Here is a 20025-nt window from a genome sequence, read left to right as displayed (position 1 = left end):
ATTTGCTAACTTTCGCAGATGGAGAGAAAATAATTATCCCAGTGGTTTTTGGAAATTCTATGCTAGATCTTTCAAGTATGAAAAAATGTGCTGCCATCTAGGGAGAAGGTACTAGTCACATATGCTTGATAAAAACAAATAATTGTAACGCTTCTCAACGGTAAGCGAAGATTTTATGCACAAAGCATGCAAATAATATAATTAATGAACACAAAATCTGGTATTTGCACATATTTGGAGTAATATGTTGATGGTTGAAATTTTTTGGAGGTAATTACATTCTGATAATTTCTCAACTAGGGAATTTTTTTACGCTCTGGCTTCTCTTCAATACTTCGAGTTAATCTTTCGCCTTTTACTAAAGATTACCGTGGAGAGGAGCAATTTACATGAGCTTAAGTAATTTTTGGAGCCCCCGAAACGGGGTATTTTAATGTTCAAGTAGGAAGTTTGTGTTCCCGTACGCAAGAGGGGCCGTTTTCAGTTTAATTTTTAATAAACGCTCTGCAACTAAAGCCGGGACCAAGTGATTTTTCTCCTGCCCTACCTGGCAAATTCTCGAAAACTTCAACTACTTTTCATTTTTTTTTATGAGTGCCCGGGTTGGACCATTGCCGTTAAGACGGCATTGCTGACTAAAGCCGCAATAAGGGTCCCGCTTTTTTTTATAACAGAACAATTTTTTAAGTAATTTCTTGATGACTTTTTTTTTTTATTTTTCCTCTTTCATATAAGATTTTTTAGTGTGTACTAATACAATCGAACACGGGTATTACGAAGTTTTCCCTTGTCGCGTGAGTTTCGTATTGTATTTCTATGTTATTTTGATTGCTTATAACGAACACCGATTTCAGCAAAGTACGCTTATAACGAATTTTCAAATAGGAATTGTCACAAATTTCTTTGTTACCTTATCTAAATCTTCTTATCTGTAAATTTACCTTTCACAACGAGCTTGGAACAAAATCTATTTCAGTGTTTTTGAGTACTGCAAAAATGGTAAAATCCTCTCAGCTTCATCTCTTTTTTACTTTGTTCTGTTAAATCCTTAGAGGAGGTATATAGGAAGGAAAGATTAAGTCTATTTTTGTTCCCAAGAATCCAACCCTCAAAACACCTTTTGTGAACATTTGCGCATCTTTCGCTAGATTCGAACGCAGATTGTGGAAGAGTTAGCGTGTGGTGGAGTTATCGAGTTAATTTCCAGAATATCAGAGTGCAAACCACTATTGCTCCACTTACTAAAACACCATTGTTTCGGAAATCGAAACTATATAGCTGCTTGATAGGGAAAATTTGAAGAAAAAAAGGTGACGAAATCGGCAAAAAATTCGAGATTCAACACAGTTCGTTATCAACGATTTGGAACAAAAAGGAATTGAACAGAGCGTTCCTGGATGGTTGAAGAAGAGATTCAGAAAAAGCTCTCAAATTGATGTGGAAGCACTTCCTTTTGAATGGTTTTAAAAAAAGGCAAGCGAAAATGTACAATAATGCCCTTGCTAAAATAAAAGACATTAAATTTTACATGATTTTTAGGCAATAAATTTGATAAGGGCCGGACCTAACTCATAAGTCGCCATCTGGCGTCAGCTGTTGTGAGCTTGGCCTGAGTTAGGTCCGTTTACTGGACATTGCGTTTCAAAGAAGAAGGGGGGGCCCTAAGATGAACGAACCCGTGAACCCACACCAAAACTGTCACTTTTGGGGGAATGCAATGGTTAGACGCCACCCAGATGCGACAGTTATGGGCATTAACGTCGCCACGAAGCAAAAAATGAGCTTCATCTGACCAGAAGATGTTAAAGACCCAGGCGGGATTCTGTTCGATTTTGGAAAAAGCCCACCTTGGCAAATGTTTCTCTCTGTACGGCATCCGCTGCTAAAAGTTCATGACACGACTGCAATCTGTATGGGTACAGATCAAGGATTCCATGAAGAATATTGCGTACGGAGGATGGTGGTAAGCCCTAGAGTCTGGCAGCTTCACGAGCACCGCTGGTCCCTGCAGCTAATTCGGACGCTAACGCTTCCATTTCGGATGCAGCACGGGGCGAACGTGCTTTCCTTAAACATGGTTGTCCGGCTATTACACGATCCTCCAGCGTTCCAGTTTCCCTAAAAATAAATGAAAAAATGTTGGAAATAATAAAAAGTTAATTTCAATGCGCACGAGTGCTTCAGTGGGAAGAAAGGGGGAGGAAATAGTGAGATCACATGGTTTACTCCTTTTTTCGGGACACTCCGCTTACGGGGGTCATATTTTTTTTCGAGTGAGTGCCCCCTTGATGAGGTTGAAGGTAAGACAAATTGCATGGATTAATTTAAACTCGTCCACGACAAATGGAGCTTGCGTTGATACGACCATTTCCATCGCGTCCCGACAAACGAGTGCGACAAATCCAAATAAATCACCAAAATATGTTACGGGTACACAAAAATATTGATGCTACCGGTTAGCACGGTGCCGCAAAAAGAAAAATGTGGAACGCTTCACGATTTTGCGTGTCATCCTTGCGCAGGGGCCATGCTAATCTTCTCTGTATCGTTCCAATTTTAGTATATGTACTGCCGAAGCGAGTACAAGTGTAAATGAATAACGTCTGCTTATATACTGCTAATTTCACACCTGCATTATCGATCAACCGTTATAGTAAATGTGCTTCTGTGTAACACATTTGCAAGAAACGTGATAAATATATTACATTATGCGCTTTTAAATCCAAAATTATTTATCATTTTCATTCAAATCAGAAATAATTTTTTGTTTTCCGTTAGTCAGACGCGTTAGCTTTTTTTATGATCACTAGATGGCGATAGTTACAATATCGATTGTTGTGTTTACTTGGAAATATGCCCTCACAAAAAGAAAAAGGTTCCTCTCAATACACAACTTTTCCGAAATTAATTTAGAAAAGGGGGGTTTTGTAAAATTTTTTATTAGCTGTTGAAAATAGTATCGTGTACACAAGAGAACAATCCTTTGTTTTTTTCGTCAAAAACACTTTGTTGAAATTTCCAAGAAAAATTCAACGTACCTTCATTCAATTCCGAGATTAAGTTTAAGCCAACAGGTAAGTAAATTGAAAAATCATATGCAGTCGATCCCGCTTATAACGTTCCTACTTAGAGCGACTTATTTTCCTGGTTCCAATAACTAATTCTCATTGAGATTTCCCGTTTAGAACGTTTTCCCGCTTACAACGTTTTTCACGAGGGTATTTTGAGAAACGTTATAAGTGGGATCCACTATAATTTGGAAAGATACTTCAAACCACTGCCGTAGCTGGAGGGGTGACAAGGGGTTCTAGCATGACCGTAATCAGACTGGGGCACTGCTCAAATTTACACTTATTTTGCATAATAGAACCCTTTCAAAAGGGGCCCCAAGAAAGCGCACTACGGCCCTGGGTTCTTTACCCTCATCCCTAAATGTCAGGAAATGACTAATATTCATGGAATTATATGGTCAAATCCATTGTTCTGTCAACCGCCCCTCCCCCTTTCCTCTGAAAGAAATTTCTCGCTACCCCCCGTTTCAAACAACATTTCAGAGAATTGTGGAACAGCAAGAGGGACGATTGAGGATCTCTTCACAACTTATTTTCCGAGGTCGTTTCTCTTTCTCACTCACAAACTTACTGAATCAGAAAAAGAAAACCTCGAAAAAAAAACAAACATACTTGATTATACCAAGTGTGGAAAAAATACAGAATTTTTGTCCGCAATATCATTTTGTAAAAAAGTCATCTCGGAACGATTGAATGTACACCTATGTGTGGAATACCCTGAGAAGCCAAACGCCAGGACAAAAATCAGGGTCCTTAATTAAGGGAATCTTGTGCCAACTATAAACTCTTCCTTGTCCACCGCTCAGACCAGGAAGGGTGCCGAGTTTATTCTTTTTCCGTTCAAAATAATGGAAAGAGGGGATGCCAAAATGGATGCTGGGGCCGGAGAAAGTTGCATTAAGCAGTTGCCTTTAAGCAGCTTCGGCGTTGGACGACAGAGTAAGTTTTCGTTTCTAGTCACGGCCCAGCACGAAATAACCGTAGAGAAAAATATTCAATCGACTTTGAACATGCAATCAATATAAACTAGTGCCCATCCCGAGTAGGTACAATATATAAAAGCACTTCTCAACCTATGGTCAGCGGACCATAAAAAAGTTTCAAATGAAATCGATTCAAAAAATAAGACCAAATAATTCACGAGAGTAGTTAAATTTTCTCTTGAATTTCATATAATTTTCTTTTTATTTATTGATTTGTATACTCATCTCAAAAAATATTTTCCATTTTTAGAAACGTGCCTGTAATGCGGTATTTTCTAGTTTCACAAAATTTGCTAACTTTCGCAGATGGAGAGAAAATAATTATCCCAGTGGTTTTTGGAAATTCTATGCTAGATCTTTCAAGTATGAAAAAATGTGCTGCCATCTAGGGAGAAGGTACTAGTCACATATGCTTGATAAAAACAAATAATTGTAACGCTTCTCAACGGTAAGCGAAGATTTTATGCACAAAGCATGCAAATAATATAATTAATGAACACAAAATCTGGTATTTGCACATATTTGGAGTAATATGTTGATGGTTGAAATTTTTTGGAGGTAATTACATTCTGATAATTTCTCAACTAGGGAAATTTTTTACGCTCTGGCTTCTCTTCAATACTTCGAGTTAATCTTTCGCCTTTTACTAAAGATTACCGTGGAGAGGAGCAATTTACATGAGCTTAAGTAATTTTTGGAGCCCCCGAAACGGGGTATTTTAATGTTCAAGTAGGAAGTTTGTGTTCCCGTACGCAAGAGGGGCCGTTTTCAGTTTAATTTTTAATAAACGCTCTGCAACTAAAGCCGGGGCCAAGTGATTTTTCTCCTGCCCTACCTGGCAAATTCTCGAAAACTTCAACTACTTTTCATTTTTTTTTATGAGTGCCCGGGTTGGACCATTGCCGTTAAGACGGCATTGCTGACTAAAGCCGCAATAAGGGTCCCGCTTTTTTTTATAACAGAACAATTTTTTAAGTAATTTCTTGATGACTTTTTTTTTTATTTTTCCTCTTTCATATAAGATTTTTTAGTGTGTACTAATACAATCGAACACGGGTATTACGAAGTTTTCCCTTGTCGCGTGAGTTTCGTATTGTATTTCTATGTTATTTTGATTGCTTATAACGAACACCGATTTCAGCAAAGTACGCTTATAACGAATTTTCAAATAGGAATTGTCACAAATTTCTTTGTTACCTTATCTAAATCTTCTTATCTGTAAATTTACCTTTCACAACGAGCTTGGAACAAAATCTATTTCAGTGTTTTTGAGTACTGCAAAAATGGTAAAATCCTCTCAGCTTCATCTCTTTTTTACTTTGTTCTGTTAAATCCTTAGAGGAGGTATATAGGAAGGAAAGATTAAGTCTATTTTTGTTCCCAAGAATCCAACCCTCAAAACACCTTTTGTGAACATTTGCGCATCTTTCGCTAGATTCGAACGCAGATTGTGGAAGAGTTAGCGTGTGGTGGAGTTATCGAGTTAATTTCCAGAATATCAGAGTGCAAACCACTATTGCTCCACTTACTAAAACACCATTGTTTCGGAAATCGAAACTATATAGCTGCTTGATAGGGAAAATTTGAAGAAAAAAAGGTGACGAAATCGGCAAAAAATTCGAGATTCAACACAGTTCGTTATCAACGATTTGGAACAAAAAGGAATTGAACAGAGCGTTCCTGGATGGTTGAAGAAGAGATTCAGAAAAAGCTCTCAAATTGATGTGGAAGCACTTCCTTTTGAATGGTTTTAAAAAAAGGCAAGCGAAAATGTACAATAATGCCCTTGCTAAAATAAAAGACATTAAATTTTACATGATTTTTAGGCAATAAATTTGATAAGGGCCGGACCTAACTCATAAGTCGCCATCTGGCGTCAGCTGTTGTGAGCTTGGCCTGAGTTAGGTCCGTTTACTGGACATTGCGTTTCAAAGAAGAAGGGGGGGCCCTAAGATGAACGAACCCGTGAACCCACACCAAAACTGTCACTTTTGGGGGAATGCAATGGTTAGACGCCACCCAGATGCGACAGTTATGGGCATTAACGTCGCCACGAAGCAAAAAATGAGCTTCATCTGACCAGAAGATGTTAAAGACCCAGGCGGGATTCTGTTCGATTTTGGAAAAAGCCCACCTTGGCAAATGTTTCTCTCTGTACGGCATCCGCTGCTAAAAGTTCATGACACGACTGCAATCTGTATGGGTACAGATCAAGGATTCCATGAAGAATATTGCGTACGGAGGATGGTGGTAAGCCCTAGAGTCTGGCAGCTTCACGAGCACCGCTGGTCCCTGCAGCTAATTCGGACGCTAACGCTTCCATTTCGGATGCAGCACGGGGCGAACGTGCTTTCCTTAAACATGGTTGTCCGGCTATTACACGATCCTCCAGCGTTCCAGTTTCCCTAAAAATAAATGAAAAAATGTTGGAAATAATAAAAAGTTAATTTCAATGCGCACGAGTGCTTCAGTGGGAAGAAAGGGGGAGGAAATAGTGAGATCACATGGTTTACTCCTTTTTTCGGGACACTCCGCTTACGGGGGTCATATTTTTTTTCGAGTGAGTGCCCCCTTGATGAGGTTGAAGGTAAGACAAATTGCATGGATTAATTTAAACTCGTCCACGACAAATGGAGCTTGCGTTGATACGACCATTTCCATCGCGTCCCGACAAACGAGTGCGACAAATCCAAATAAATCACCAAAATATGTTACGGGTACACAAAAATATTGATGCTACCGGTTAGCACGGTGCCGCAAAAAGAAAAATGTGGAACGCTTCACGATTTTGCGTGTCATCCTTGCGCAGGGGCCATGCTAATCTTCTCTGTATCGTTCCAATTTTAGTATATGTACTGCCGAAGCGAGTACAAGTGTAAATGAATAACGTCTGCTTATATACTGCTAATTTCACACCTGCATTATCGATCAACCGTTATAGTAAATGTGCTTCTGTGTAACACATTTGCAAGAAACGTGATAAATATATTACATTATGCGCTTTTAAATCCAAAATTATTTATCATTTTCATTCAAATCAGAAATAATTTTTTGTTTTCCGTTAGTCAGACGCGTTAGCTTTTTTTATGATCACTAGATGGCGATAGTTACAATATCGATTGTTGTGTTTACTTGGAAATATGCCCTCACAAAAAGAAAAAGGTTCCTCTCAATACACAACTTTTCCGAAATTAATTTAGAAAAGGGGGGTTTTGTAAAATTTTTTATTAGCTGTTGAAAATAGTATCGTGTACACAAGAGAACAATCCTTTGTTTTTTTCGTCAAAAACACTTTGTTGAAATTTCCAAGAAAAATTCAACGTACCTTCATTCAATTCCGAGATTAAGTTTAAGCCAACAGGTAAGTAAATTGAAAAATCATATGCAGTCGATCCCGCTTATAACGTTCCTACTTAGAGCGACTTATTTTCCTGGTTCCAATAACTAATTCTCATTGAGATTTCCCGTTTAGAACGTTTTCCCGCTTACAACGTTTTTCACGAGGGTATTTTGAGAAACGTTATAAGTGGGATCCACTATAATTTGGAAAGATACTTCAAACCACTGCCGTAGCTGGAGGGGTGACAAGGGGTTCTAGCATGACCGTAATCAGACTGGGGCACTGCTCAAATTTACACTTATTTTGCATAATAGAACCCTTTCAAAAGGGGCCCCAAGAAAGCGCACTACGGCCCTGGGTTCTTTACCCTCATCCCTAAATGTCAGGAAATGACTAATATTCATGGAATTATATGGTCAAATCCATTGTTCTGTCAACCGCCCCTCCCCCTTTCCTCTGAAAGAAATTTCTCGCTACCCCCCGTTTCAAACAACATTTCAGAGAATTGTGGAACAGCAAGAGGGACGATTGAGGATCTCTTCACAACTTATTTTCCGAGGTCGTTTCTCTTTCTCACTCACAAACTTACTGAATCAGAAAAAGAAAACCTCGAAAAAAAAACAAACATACTTGATTATACCAAGTGTGGAAAAAATACAGAATTTTTGTCCGCAATATCATTTTGTAAAAAAGTCATCTCGGAACGATTGAATGTACACCTATGTGTGGAATACCCTGAGAAGCCAAACGCCAGGACAAAAATCAGGGTCCTTAATTAAGGGAATCTTGTGCCAACTATAAACTCTTCCTTGTCCACCGCTCAGACCAGGAAGGGTGCCGAGTTTATTCTTTTTCCGTTCAAAATAATGGAAAGAGGGGATGCCAAAATGGATGCTGGGGCCGGAGAAAGTTGCATTAAGCAGTTGCCTTTAAGCAGCTTCGGCGTTGGACGACAGAGTAAGTTTTCGTTTCTAGTCACGGCCCAGCACGAAATAACCGTAGAGAAAAATATTCAATCGACTTTGAACATGCAATCAATATAAACTAGTGCCCATCCCGAGTAGGTACAATATATAAAAGCACTTCTCAACCTATGGTCAGCGGACCATAAAAAAGTTTCAAATGAAATCGATTCAAAAAATAAGACCAAATAATTCACGAGAGTAGTTAAATTTTCTCTTGAATTTCATATAATTTTCTTTTTATTTATTGATTTGTATACTCATCTCAAAAAATATTTTCCATTTTTAGAAACGTGCCTGTAATGCGGTATTTTCTAGTTTCACAAAATTTGCTAACTTTCGCAGATGGAGAGAAAATAATTATCCCAGTGGTTTTTGGAAATTCTATGCTAGATCTTTCAAGTATGAAAAAATGTGCTGCCATCTAGGGAGAAGGTACTAGTCACATATGCTTGATAAAAACAAATAATTGTAACGCTTCTCAACGGTAAGCGAAGATTTTATGCACAAAGCATGCAAATAATATAATTAATGAACACAAAATCTGGTATTTGCACATATTTGGAGTAATATGTTGATGGTTGAAATTTTTTGGAGGTAATTACATTCTGATAATTTCTCAACTAGGGAAATTTTTTACGCTCTGGCTTCTCTTCAATACTTCGAGTTAATCTTTCGCCTTTTACTAAAGATTACCGTGGAGAGGAGCAATTTACATGAGCTTAAGTAATTTTTGGAGCCCCCGAAACGGGGTATTTTAATGTTCAAGTAGGAAGTTTGTGTTCCCGTACGCAAGAGGGGCCGTTTTCAGTTTAATTTTTAATAAACGCTCTGCAACTAAAGCCGGGGCCAAGTGATTTTTCTCCTGCCCTACCTGGCAAATTCTCGAAAACTTCAACTACTTTTCATTTTTTTTTATGAGTGCCCGGGTTGGACCATTGCCGTTAAGACGGCATTGCTGACTAAAGCCGCAATAAGGGTCCCGCTTTTTTTTATAACAGAACAATTTTTTAAGTAATTTCTTGATGACTTTTTTTTTTATTTTTCCTCTTTCATATAAGATTTTTTAGTGTGTACTAATACAATCGAACACGGGTATTACGAAGTTTTCCCTTGTCGCGTGAGTTTCGTATTGTATTTCTATGTTATTTTGATTGCTTATAACGAACACCGATTTCAGCAAAGTACGCTTATAACGAATTTTCAAATAGGAATTGTCACAAATTTCTTTGTTACCTTATCTAAATCTTCTTATCTGTAAATTTACCTTTCACAACGAGCTTGGAACAAAATCTATTTCAGTGTTTTTGAGTACTGCAAAAATGGTAAAATCCTCTCAGCTTCATCTCTTTTTTACTTTGTTCTGTTAAATCCTTAGAGGAGGTATATAGGAAGGAAAGATTAAGTCTATTTTTGTTCCCAAGAATCCAACCCTCAAAACACCTTTTGTGAACATTTGCGCATCTTTCGCTAGATTCGAACGCAGATTGTGGAAGAGTTAGCGTGTGGTGGAGTTATCGAGTTAATTTCCAGAATATCAGAGTGCAAAACACTATAACCACTATTGCTCCACTTACTAAAACACCATTGTTTCGGAAATCGAAACTATATAGCTGCTTGATAGGGAAAATTTGAAGAAAAAAAGGTGACGAAAACGGCAAAAAATTCGAGATTCAACACAGTTCGTTATCAACGATTTGGAACAAAAAGGAATTGAACAGAGCGTTCCTGGATGGTTGAAGAAGAGATTCAGAAAAAGCTCTCAAATTGATGTGGAAGCACTTCCTTTTGAATGGTTTTAAAAAAAGGCAAGCGAAAATGTACAATAATGCCCTTGCTAAAATAAAAGACATTAAATTTTACATGATTTTTAGGCAATAAATTTGATAAGGGCCGGACCTAACTCATAAGTCGCCATCTGGCGTCAGCTGTTGTGAGCTTGGCCTGAGTTAGGTCCGTTTACTGGACACTGCGTTTCAAAGAAGAAGGGGGGGCCCTAAGATGAACGAACCCGTGAACCCACACCAAAACTGTCACTTTTGGGGGAATGCAATGGTTAGACGCCACCCAGATGCGACAGTTATGGGCATTAACGTCGCCACGAAGCAAAAAATGAGCTTCATCTGACCAGAAGATGTTAAAGACCCAGGCGGGATTCTGTTCGATTTTGGAAAAAGCCCACCTTGGCAAATGTTTCTCTCTGTACGGCATCCGCTGCTAAAAGTTCATGACACGACTGCAATCTGTATGGGTACAGATCAAGGATTCCATGAAGAATATTGCGTACGGAGGATGGTGGTAAGCCCTAGAGTCTGGCAGCTTCACGAGCACCGCTGGTCCCTGCAGCTAATTCGGACGCTAACGCTTCCATTTCGGATGCAGCACGGGGCGAACGTGCTTTCCTTAAACATGGTTGTCCGGCTATTACACGATCCTCCAGCGTTCCAGTTTCCCTAAAAATAAATGAAAAAATGTTGGAAATAATAAAAAGTTAATTTCAATGCGCACGAGTGCTTCAGTGGGAAGAAAGGGGGAGGAAATAGTGAGATCACATGGTTTACTCCTTTTTTCGGGACACTCCGCTTACGGGGGTCATATTTTTTTTCGAGTGAGTGCCCCCTTGATGAGGTTGAAGGTAAGACAAATTGCATGGATTAATTTAAACTCGTCCACGACAAATGGAGCTTGCGTTGATACGACCATTTCCATCGCGTCCCGACAAACGAGTGCGACAAATCCAAATAAATCACCAAAATATGTTACGGGTACACAAAAATATTGATGCTACCGGTTAGCACGGTGCCGCAAAAAGAAAAATGCGGAACGCTTCACGATTTTGCGTGTCATCCTTGCGCAGGGGCCATGCTAATCTTCTCTGTATCGTTCCAATTTTAGTATATGTACTGCCGAAGCGAGTACAAGTGTAAATGAATAACGTCTGCTTATATACTGCTAATTTCACACCTGCATTATCGATGAACCGTTATAGTAAATGTGCTTCTGTGTAACACATTTGCAAGAAACGTGATAAATATATTACATTATGCGCTTTTAAATCCAAAATTATTTATCATTTTCATTCAAATCAGAAATAATTTTTTGTTTTCCGTTAGTCAGACGCGTTAGCTTTTTTTATGATCACTAGATGGCGATAGTTACAATATCGATTGTTGTGTTTACTTGGAAATATGCCCTCACAAAAAGAAAAAGGTTCCTCTCAATACACAACTTTTCCGAAATTAATTTAGAAAAGGGGGGTTTTGTAAAATTTTTTATTAGCTGTTGAAAATAGTATCGTGTACACAAGAGAACAATCCTTTGTTTTTTTCGTCAAAAACACTTTGTTGAAATTTCCAAGAAAAATTCAACGTACCTTCATTCAATTCCGAGATTAAGTTTAAGCCAACAGGTAAGTAAATTGAAAAATCATATGCAGTCGATCCCGCTTATAACGTTCCTACTTAGAGCGACTTATTTTCCTGGTTCCAATAACTAATTCTCATTGAGATTTCCCGTTTAGAACGTTTTCCCGCTTACAACGTTTTTCACGAGGGTATTTTGAGAAACGTTATAAGTGGGATCCACTATAATTTGGAAAGATACTTCAAACCACTGCCGTAGCTGGAGGGGTGACAAGGGGTTCTAGCATGACCGTAATCAGACTGGGGCACTGCTCAAATTTACACTTATTTTGCATAATAGAACCCTTTCAAAAGGGGCCCCAAGAAAGCGCACTACGGCCCTGGGTTCTTTACCCTCATCCCTAAATGTCAGGAAATGACTAATATTCATGGAATTATATGGTCAAATCCATTGTTCTGTCAACCGCCCCTCCCCCTTTCCTCTGAAAGAAATTTCTCGCTACCCCCCGTTTCAAACAACATTTCAGAGAATTGTGGAACAGCAAGAGGGACGATTGAGGATCTCTTCACAACTTATTTTCCGAGGTCGTTTCTCTTTCTCACTCACAAACTTACTGAATCAGAAAAAGAAGACCTCGAAAAAAAAACAAACATACTTGATTATACCAAGTGTGGAAAAAATACAGAATTTTTGTCCGCAATATCATTTTGTAAAAAAGTCATCTCGGAACGATTGAATGTACACCTATGTGTGGAATACCCTGAGAAGCCAAACGCCAGGACAAAAATCAGGGTCCTTAATTAAGGGAATCTTGTGCCAACTATAAACTCTTCCTTGTCCACCGCTCAGACCAGGAAGGGTGCCGAGTTTATTCTTTTTCCGTTCAAAATAATGGAAAGAGGGGATGCCAAAATGGATGCTGGGGCCGGAGAAAGTTGCATTAAGCAGTTGCCTTTAAGCAGCTTCGGCGTTGGACGACAGAGTAAGTTTTCGTTTCTAGTCACGGCCCAGCACGAAATAACCGTAGAGAAAAATATTCAATCGACTTTGAACATGCAATCAATATAAACTAGTGCCCATCCCGAGTAGGTACAATATATAAAAGCACTTCTCAACCTATGGTCAGCGGACCATAAAAAAGTTTCAAATGAAATCGATTCAAAAAATAAGACCAAATAATTCACGAGAGTAGTTAAATTTTCTCTTGAATTTCATATAATTTTCTTTTTATTTATTGATTTGTATACTCATCTCAAAAAATATTCTCCATTTTTAGAAACGTGCCTGTAATGCGGTATTTTCTAGTTTCACAAAATTTGCTAACTTTCGCAGATGGAGAGAAAATAATTATCCCAGTGGTTTTTGGAAATTCTATGCTAGATCTTTCAAGTATGAAAAAATGTGCTGCTATCTAGGGAGAAGGTACTAGTCACATATGCTTGATAAAAACAAATAATTGTAACGCTTCTCAACGGTAAGCGAAGATTTTATGCACAAAGCATGCAAATAATATAATTAATGAACACAAAATCTGGTATTTGCACATATTTGGAGTAATATGTTGATGGTTGAAATTTTTTGGAGGTAATTACATTCTGATAATTTCTCAACTAGGGAATTTTTTTACGCTCTGGCTTCTCTTCAATACTTCGAGTTAATCTTTCGCCTTTTACTAAAGATTACCGTGGAGAGGAGCAATTTACATGAGCTTAAGTAATTTTTGGAGCCCCCGAAACGGGGTATTTTAATGTTCAAGTAGGAAGTTTGTGTTCCCGTACGCAAGAGGGGCCGTTTTCAGTTTAATTTTTAATAAACGCTCTGCAACTAAAGCCGGGGCCAAGTGATTTTTCTCCTGCCCTACCTGGCAAATTCTCGAAAACTTCAACTACTTTTCATTTTTTTTTATGAGTGCCCGGGTTGGACCATTGCCGTTAAGACGGCATTGCTGACTAAAGCCGCAATAAGGGTCCCGCTTTTTTTTATAACAGAACAATTTTTTAAGTAATTTCTTGATGACTTTTTTTTTTATTTTTCCTCTTTCATATAAGATTTTTTAGTGTGTACTAATACAATCGAACACGGGTATTACGAAGTTTTCCCTTGTCGCGTGAGTTTCATATTGTATTTCTATGTTATTTTGATTGCTTATAACGAACACCGATTTCAGCAAAGTACGCTTATAACGAATTTTAAAATAGGAATTGTCACAAATTTCTTTGTTACCTTATCTAAATCTTCTTATCTGTAAATTTACCTTTCACAACGAGCTTGGAACAAAATCTATTTCAGTGTTTTTGAGTACTGCAAAAATGGTAAAATCCTCTCAGCTTCATCTCTTTTTTACTTTGTTCTGTTAAATCCTTAGAGGAGGTATATAGGAAGGAAAGATTAAGTCTATTTTTGTTCCCAAGAATCCAACCCTCAAAACACCTTTTGTGAACATTTGCGCATCTTTCGCTAGATTCGAACGCAGATTGTGGAAGAGTTAGCGTGTGGTGGAGTTATCGAGTTAATTTCCAGAATATCAGAGTGCAAACCACTATTGCTCCACTTACTAAAACACCATTGTTTCGGAAATCGAAACTATATAGCTGCTTGATAGGGAAAATTTGAAGAAAAAAAGGTGACGAAATCGGCAAAAAATTCGAGATTCAACACAGTTCGTTATCAACGATTTGGAACAAAAAGGAATTGAACAGAGCGTTCCTGGATGGTTGAAGAAGAGATTCAGAAAAAGCTCTCAAATTGATGTGGAAGCACTTCCTTTTGAATGGTTTTAAAAAAAGGCAAGCGAAAATGTACAATAATGCCCTTGCTAAAATAAAAGACATTAAATTTTACATGATTTTTAGGCAATAAATTTGATAAGGGCCGGACCTAACTCATAAGTCGCCATCTGGCGTCAGCTGTTGTGAGCTTGGCCTGAGTTAGGTCCGTTTACTGGACACTGCGTTTCAAAGAAGAAGGGGGGCCCTAAGATGAACGAACCCGTGAACCCACACCAAAACTGTCACTTTTGGGGGAATGCAATGGTTAGACGCCACCCAGATGCGACAGTTATGGGCATTAACGTCGCCACGAAGCAAAAAATGAGCTTCATCTGACCAGAAGATGTTAAAGACCCAGGCGGGATTCTGTTCGATTTTGGAAAAAGCCCACCTTGGCAAATGTTTCTCTCTGTACGGCATCCGCTGCTAAAAGTTCATGACACGACTGCAATCTGTATGGGTACAGATCAAGGATTCCATGAAGAATATTGCGTACGGAGGATGGTGGTAAGCCCTAGAGTCTGGCAGCTTCACGAGCACCGCTGGTCCCTGCAGCTAATTCGGACGCTAACGCTTCCATTTCGGATGCAGCACGGGGCGAACGTGCTTTCCTTAAACATGGTTGTCCGGCTATTACACGATCCTCCAGCGTTCTAGTTTCCCTAAAAATAAATGAAAAAATGTTGGAAATAATAAAAAGTTAATTTCAATGCGCACGAGTGCTTCAGTGGGAAGAAAGAGGGAGGAAATAGTTAGATCACATGGTTTACTCCTTTTTTCGGGACACTCCGCTTACGGGGGTCATATTTTTTTTCGAGTGAGTGCCCCCTTGATGAGGTTGAAGGTAAGACAAATTGCATGGATTAATTTAAACTCGTCCACGACAAATGGAGCTTGCGTTGATACGACCATTTCCATCGCGTCCCGACAAACGAGTGCGACAAATCCAAATAAATCACCAAAATATGTTACGGGTACACAAAAATATTGATGCTACCGGTTAGCACGGTGCCGCAAAAAGAAAAATGTGGAACGCTTCACGATTTTGCGTGTCATCCTTGCGCAGGGGCCATGCTAATCTTCTCTGTATCGTTCCAATTTTAGTATATGTACTGCCGAAGCGAGTACAAGTGTAAATGAATAACGTCTGCTTATATACTGCTAATTTCACACCTGCATTATCGATGAACCGTTATAGTAAATGTGCTTCTGTGTAACACATTTGCAAGAAACGTGATAAATATATTACATTATGCGCTTTTAAATCCAAAATTATTTATCATTTTCATTCAAATCAGAAATAATTTTTTGTTTTCCGTTAGTCAGACGCGTTAGCTTTTTTTATGATCACTAGATGGCGATAGTTACAATATCTATTGTTGTGTTTACTTGGAAATATGCCCTCACAAAAAGAAAAAGGTTCCTCTCAATACACAACTTTTCCGAAATTAATTTAGAAAAGGGGGGTTTTGTAAAATTTTTTATTAGCTGTTGAAAATAGTATCGTGTACACAAGAGAACAATCCTTTGTTTTTTTCGTCAAAAACACTTTGTTGAAATTTCCAAGAAAAATTCAACGTACCTTCATTCAATTCCGAGATTAAGTTTAAGCCAACAGGTAAGTAAATTGAAAAATCATATGCAGTCGATCCCGCTTATAACGTTCCTACTTAGAGCGACTTATTTTCCTGGTTCCAATAACTAATTCTCATTGAGATTTCCCGTTTAGAACGTTTTCCCGCTTACAACGTTTTTCACGAGGGTATTTTGAGAAACGTTATAAGTGGGATCCACTATAATTTGGAAAGATACTTCAAACCACTGCCGTAGCTGGAGGGGTGACAAGGGGTTCTAGCATGACCGTAATCAGACTGGGGCACTGCTCAAATTTACACTTATTTTGCATAATAGAACCCTTTCAAAAGGGGCCCCAAGAAAGCGCACTACGGCCCTGGGTTCTTTACCCTCATCCCTAAATGTCAGGAAATGACTAATATTCATGGAATTATATGGTCAAATCCATTGTTCTGTCAACCGCCCCTCCCCCTTTCCTCTGAAAGAAATTTCTCGCTACCCCCCGTTTCAAACAACATTTCAGAGAATTGTGGAACAGCAAGAGGGACGATTGAGGATCTCTTCACAACTTATTTTCCGAGGTCGTTTCTCTTTCTCACTCACAAACTTACTGAATCAGAAAAAGAAGACCTCGAAAAAAAAACAAACATACTTGATTATACCAAGTGTGGAAAAAATACAGAATTTTTGTCCTCAATATCATTTTGTAAAAAAGTCATCTCGGAACGATTGAATGTACACCTATGTGTGGAATACCCTGAGAAGCCAAACGCCAGGACAAAAATCAGGGTCCTTAATTAAGGGAATCTTGTGCCAACTATAAACTCTTCCTTGTCCACCGCTCAGACCAGGAAGGGTGCCGAGTTTATTCTTTTTCCGTTCAAAATAATGGAAAGAGGGGATGCCAAAATGGATGCTGGGGTCGGAGAAAGTTGCATTAAGCAGTTGCCTTTAAGCAGCTTCGGCGTTGGACGACAGAGTAAGTTTTCGTTTCTAGTCACGGCCCAGCACGAAATAACCGTAGAGAAAAATATTCAATCGACTTTGAACATGCAATCAATATAAACTAGTGCCCATCCCGAGTAGGTACAATATATAAAAGCACTTCTCAACCTATGGTCAGCGGACCATAAAAAAGTTTCAAATGAAATCGATTCAAAAAATAAGACCAAATAATTCACGAGAGTAGTTAAATTTTCTCTTGAATTTCATATAATTTTCTTTTTATTTATTGATTTGTATACTCATCTCAAAAAATATTTTCCATTTTTAGAAACGTGCCTGTAATGCGGTATTTTCTAGTTTCACAAAATTTGCTAACTTTCGCAGATGGAGAGAAAATAATTATCCCAGTGGTTTTTGGAAATTCTATGCTAGATATTTCAAGTATGAAAACATGTGCTGCCATCTAGGGAGAAGGTACTAGTCACATATGCTTGATAAAAACAAATAATTGTAACGCTTCTCAATGGTAAGCGAAGATTTTATGCACAAAGCATGCAAATAATATAATTAATGAACACAAAATCTGGTATTTGCACATATTTGGAGTAATATGTTGATGGTTGAAATTTTTTGGAGGTAATTACATTCTGATAATTTCTCAACTAGGGAATTCTTTTACGCTCTGGCTTCTCTTCAATACTTCGAGTTAATCTTTCGCCTTTTACTAAAGATTACCGTGGAGAGGAGCAATTTACATGAGCTTAAGTAATTTTTGGAGCCCCCGAAACGGGGTATTTTAATGTTCAAGTAGGAAGTTTGTGTTCCCGTACGCAAGAGGGGCCGTTTTCAGTTTAATTTTTAATAAACGCTCTGCAACTAAAGCCGGGGCCAAGTGATTTTTCTCCTGCCCTACCTGGCAAATTCTCGAAAACTTCAACTACTTTTCATTTTTTTTTATGAGTGCCCGGGTTGGACCATTGCCGTTAAGACGGCATTGCTGACTAAAGCCGCAATAAGGGTCCCGCTTTTTTTTATAACAGAACAATTTTTTAAGTAATTTCTTGATGACTTTTTTTTTTATTTTTCCTCTTTCATATAAGATTTTTTAGTGTGTACTAATACAATCGAACACGGGTATTACGAAGTTTTCCCTTGTCGCGTGAGTTTCGTATTGTATTTCTATGTTATTTTGATTGCTTATAACGAACACCGATTTCAGCAAAGTACGCTTATAACGAATTTTCAAATAGGAATTGTCACAAATTTCTTTGTTACCTTATCTAAATCTTCTTATCTGTAAATTTACCTTTCACAACGAGCTTGGAACAAAATCTATTTCAGTGTTTTTGAGTACTGCAAAAATGGTAAAATCCTCTCAGCTTCATCTCTTTTTTACTTTGTTCTGTTAAATCCTTAGAGGAGGTATATAGGAAGGAAAGATTAAGTCTATTTTTGTTCCCAAGAATCCAACCCTCAAAACACCTTTTGTGAACATTTGCGCATCTTTCGCTAGATTCGAACGCAGATTGTGGAAGAGTTAGCGTGTGGTGGAGTTATCGAGTTAATTTCCAGAATATCAGAGTGCAAACCACTATTGCTCCACTTACTAAAACACCATTGTTTCGGAAATCGAAACTATATAGCTGCTTGATAGGGAAAATTTGAAGAAAAAAAGGTGACGAAATCGGCAAAAAATTCGAGATTCAACACAGTTCGTTATCAACGATTTGGAACAAAAAGGAATTGAACAGAGCGTTCCTGGATGGTTGAAGAAGAGATTCAGAAAAAGCTCTCAAATTGATGTGGAAGCACTTCCTTTTGAATGGTTTTAAAAAAAGGCAAGCGAAAATGTACAATAATGCCCTTGCTAAAATAAAAGACATTAAATTTTACATGATTTTTAGGCAATAAATTTGATAAGGGCCGGACCTAACTCATAAGTCGCCATCTGGCGTCAGCTGTTGTGAGCTTGGCCTGAGTTAGGTCCGTTTACTGGACACTGCGTTTCAAAGAAGAAGGGGGGCCCTAAGATGAACGAACCCGTGAACCCACACCAAAACTGTCACTTTTGGGGGAATGCAATGGTTAGACGCCACCCAGATGCGACAGTTATGGGCATTAACGTCGCCACGAAGCAAAAAATGAGCTTCATCTGACCAGAAGATGTTAAAGACCCAGGCGGGATTCTGTTCGATTTTGGAAAAAGCCCACCTTGGCAAATGTTTCTCTCTGTACGGCATCCGCTGCTAAAAGTTCATGACACGACTGCAATCTGTATGGGTACAGATCAAGGATTCCATGAAGAATATTGCGTACGGAGGATGGTGGTAAGCCCTAGAGTCTGGCAGCTTCACGAGCACCGCTGGTCCCTGCAGCTAATTCGGACGCTAACGCTTCCATTTCGGATGCAGCACGGGGCGAACGTGCTTTCCTTAAACATGGTTGTCCGGCTATTACACGATCCTCCAGCGTTCTAGTTTCCCTAAAAATAAATGAAAAAATGTTGGAAATAATAAAAAGTTAATTTCAATGCGCACGAGTGCTTCAGTGGGAAGAAAGAGGGAGGAAATAGTTAGATCACATGGTTTACTCCTTTTTTCGGGACACTCCGCTTACGGGGGTCATATTTTTTTTCGAGTGAGTGCCCCCTTGATGAGGTTGAAGGTAAGACAAATTGCATGGATTAATTTAAACTCGTCCACGACAAATGGAGCTTGCGTTGATACGACCATTTCCATCGCGTCCCGACAAACGAGTGCGACAAATCCAAATAAATCACCAAAATATGTTACGGGTACACAAAAATATTGATGCTACCGGTTAGCACGGTGCCGCAAAAAGAAAAATGTGGAACGCTTCACGATTTTGCGTGTCATCCTTGCGCAGGGGCCATGCTAATCTTCTCTGTATCGTTCCAATTTTAGTATATGTACTGCCGAAGCGAGTACAAGTGTAAATGAATAACGTCTGCTTATATACTGCTAATTTCACACCTGCATTATCGATCAACCGTTATAG

General features: G+C 38.6%; 10 non-coding genes across 10 annotated transcripts; 5 read left to right on the top strand and 5 right to left on the bottom strand.

The window, feature by feature from the left end:
• The first annotated feature begins 311 nt into the window (after positions 1–311).
• On the top strand, positions 312–428 carry LOC149071577 (U5 spliceosomal RNA). The gene has a single exon (XR_016194627.1). It is a non-coding gene; the product is annotated as a U5 spliceosomal RNA (small nuclear RNA).
• Positions 429–2477: 2049 nt separating this feature from the next.
• LOC149071576 (U6 spliceosomal RNA) lies at positions 2478–2584 on the bottom strand. Its single transcript, XR_016194654.1, has one exon. It is a non-coding gene; the product is annotated as a U6 spliceosomal RNA (small nuclear RNA).
• A 2069-nt stretch (positions 2585–4653) lies between these two features.
• LOC149071575 (U5 spliceosomal RNA) lies at positions 4654–4770 on the top strand. The gene has a single exon (XR_016194626.1). It is a non-coding gene; the product is annotated as a U5 spliceosomal RNA (small nuclear RNA).
• Positions 4771–6818: 2048 nt separating this feature from the next.
• LOC149071574 (U6 spliceosomal RNA) lies at positions 6819–6925 on the bottom strand. Its single transcript, XR_016194653.1, has one exon. It is a non-coding gene; the product is annotated as a U6 spliceosomal RNA (small nuclear RNA).
• Positions 6926–8994: 2069 nt separating this feature from the next.
• On the top strand, positions 8995–9111 carry LOC149071573 (U5 spliceosomal RNA). The gene has a single exon (XR_016194624.1). It is a non-coding gene; the product is annotated as a U5 spliceosomal RNA (small nuclear RNA).
• Positions 9112–11168: 2057 nt separating this feature from the next.
• LOC149071572 (U6 spliceosomal RNA) lies at positions 11169–11275 on the bottom strand. Its single transcript, XR_016194661.1, has one exon. It is a non-coding gene; the product is annotated as a U6 spliceosomal RNA (small nuclear RNA).
• A 2069-nt stretch (positions 11276–13344) lies between these two features.
• On the top strand, positions 13345–13461 carry LOC149071571 (U5 spliceosomal RNA). Its single transcript, XR_016194623.1, has one exon. It is a non-coding gene; the product is annotated as a U5 spliceosomal RNA (small nuclear RNA).
• Positions 13462–15508: 2047 nt separating this feature from the next.
• Positions 15509–15615, bottom strand: LOC149071570 (U6 spliceosomal RNA). Its single transcript, XR_016194652.1, has one exon. It is a non-coding gene; the product is annotated as a U6 spliceosomal RNA (small nuclear RNA).
• Positions 15616–17684: 2069 nt separating this feature from the next.
• LOC149071569 (U5 spliceosomal RNA) lies at positions 17685–17801 on the top strand. The gene has a single exon (XR_016194622.1). It is a non-coding gene; the product is annotated as a U5 spliceosomal RNA (small nuclear RNA).
• Positions 17802–19848: 2047 nt separating this feature from the next.
• LOC149071568 (U6 spliceosomal RNA) lies at positions 19849–19955 on the bottom strand. The gene has a single exon (XR_016194651.1). It is a non-coding gene; the product is annotated as a U6 spliceosomal RNA (small nuclear RNA).
• Between the last annotated feature and the right edge of the window lie 70 nt (positions 19956–20025).

This window comes from Pholcus phalangioides, unplaced genomic scaffold (genome assembly GCF_987345545.1).
Source record: "Pholcus phalangioides strain wild (caught in Gottingen) unplaced genomic scaffold, Ppha-v1.0 ptg000018l_1, whole genome shotgun sequence".
NCBI classification, from domain to species: Eukaryota; Metazoa; Arthropoda; class Arachnida; order Araneae; family Pholcidae; genus Pholcus; species Pholcus phalangioides.
This window is presented reverse-complemented; position numbering and strand designations above follow the sequence as displayed.